This window comes from Octodon degus, unplaced genomic scaffold (assembly GCF_000260255.1).
Source record: "Octodon degus isolate 3935 unplaced genomic scaffold, OctDeg1.0 scaffold00146, whole genome shotgun sequence".
In the NCBI taxonomy this organism is placed as follows: Eukaryota; Metazoa; Chordata; class Mammalia; order Rodentia; family Octodontidae; genus Octodon; species Octodon degus.
Window position 1 is genome coordinate 5,557,686 of NW_004524722.1, and position 2,262 is coordinate 5,559,947.

Sequence of the window (2,262 nt, forward strand, 5' to 3'; positions counted from 1 at the left end):
CTCATGAAAAGGAATCAGAAACTTGATGGTAGAGTATAATCAGAACAGGGAAAATAAAGATTGTAAAAGAAGTCTCCATGTTTGTATTAGTGCAGCATGATGTTTTTCTAACTCTTTGTGGGAGAGTTTTGGCTTATTAAGTGCTTATAATGACGATAGGGTCTTCCATTGAAAAAGCACAGGAAAATGAAAAGGAATATATTTCAAATGATACTTTTCTCTTAATTAATAGCACAGACTTGAAAATAGCCCAAAAGTAATTCTGAGAAAACGAAATTTGGAATTATGCCAATATTAGTAAAGAGAAAGTCAGGATAGCATAAATAATTTATTGATTATATATATATATATATTCAATATATATATATATATATTATATATGGTTACTCTAACTCATATATATGTGTATATATGCATATATTGAAAATTGTAGTCTCAGATAATGAAATTCACATAGTAGTCAAAATTTAACTAACAATCATGTGAAGATCTTTTTTCTTTTTTTTTTTTTTTTTTTTTCAGAACAAGGGATTGAACTCAGGGTCTTGTGCTTGCCAGGCAAACACTTATTCTACTGAGCCATCTCCCCAGCTCCTTCATGTGAAGATCTAATCAAGAATTCAACCCTGTTCTTTGCTTTTCTTTCAACCCATTTCTGTAGATAAATTGATATTTCTACAGTGGTTGCTTCATTCTCCTACACTCTTGTGGTGACACATAACAGGAAGAATTTACCAAGATCCACAGAACTATATGGTGGTACACAGTGAACTTTCATTGATTCATACTTCTTGAAAAAAAAACATTCAAAACATTACAGGATCCTAGTGTAGAATGTATAATGTTACAAAAAAACATAATTCTTACTATCATTATAGTAAACAACCATGTTAAAAAGGTTTCTGACCTACGTAACTTGAGAAATGAATGGAATCTCAAAGATTAAAAGGGAAGAAAATACAGTAAGCACTACTCTTTAATTCATAATGCAAGCTCTCCTTGGAACACATAATGACAAATCTGCAATTAGTTGTGTGTATAAAGAAATTGAAAAAATTAAATAAACGAATGGCAGGTTCCAGACACACCAGGGAAGATAGCTCATATCGTCCTTGAACTAGGGCTGAAGGCACCAGTGTGAAGTAATTTATGTTATGTAGGAGTGCCTACAAAAGCAGTTGCATTAAAAATTAGATTTTATTATATATCCATTCATACATGTTCATATTTTAGACTTGTATCTTATATGATATAGCATTCTGCCTGCATTTAAAACCTTGGAGAAGACTGGGCATGGTGGTACACCCCTGTAATCCCAGCTCTTGAGAGGCTGTAAACAGGTGAATCACTATGAGTCCTATCTACTAGTGAAACTCTGAAAACCCTGTAGACCCTTCCCTAAAATACAAAAAAATAAAAAATAAAACCTTGAAGAAAATATTGGACCTTCCTCCAGAAATTATTACAGCATTCATGCTCAGATTTTTAAATTCATCCTCTCTGTGGCATCTAAAAGCACATATGATTATGTAATGATTTTTTTTTTCAGAACTGGGGATTGAACTCAGGCCCTTGTGCTTTCCAGGGAAGCGCTTATTCTACTGAGCCATCTCCCCAGCCATAATTTCTTGAAGATGTTAGTTTAATAAAAGAGTAAATTACATAATGAAACCCACTAGATACTACTCTGAAAGAATCATATTCCTTATACTGATACCTGGTGTTTAAGTTGAAACTTACAGGAGATACTTTTGGTATTAGATTTTATTATATCTTGGCATCAAGTCTAATGTTCTTCAAATGGGTTACATGTGTCCCTAAGCACAGATATTTTTAAGGAAAGTGTAATAGAATGTACCTTAACATATCCAATGTCCATATATTCTCTTCATTTAAAATAACTTAGGGGCCTGGGGAGATGGCTCAGTGGAATAAGCGCTTCCCTGGCAAGCGCAAGGGCCTGAGTTCAATCCCTGGTTCCGCAAAATAAATAAATAAATAAAAATAACTTAGAAAAAGAATGTACCTAGTTTTACTATATCCTTAAACCATTTTTTTTATTTCCATGAAGTAACTTGTCAGAGAGCAAGAGAGAGGGAGAGACAGAGAGAGACAGAGAGAGACAGCGAGAGAGACAGAGAGACAGAGCAACAGAGAGAGATAGAGACAGAGAGAGAAAGAAGGAAGGAAGGAAATAGGGAAGAAAGGACCAAAGGAAGAAGGAAGGAAGGAAGGAAGGAAGGAAGGAAGGAAGGAAGGAAG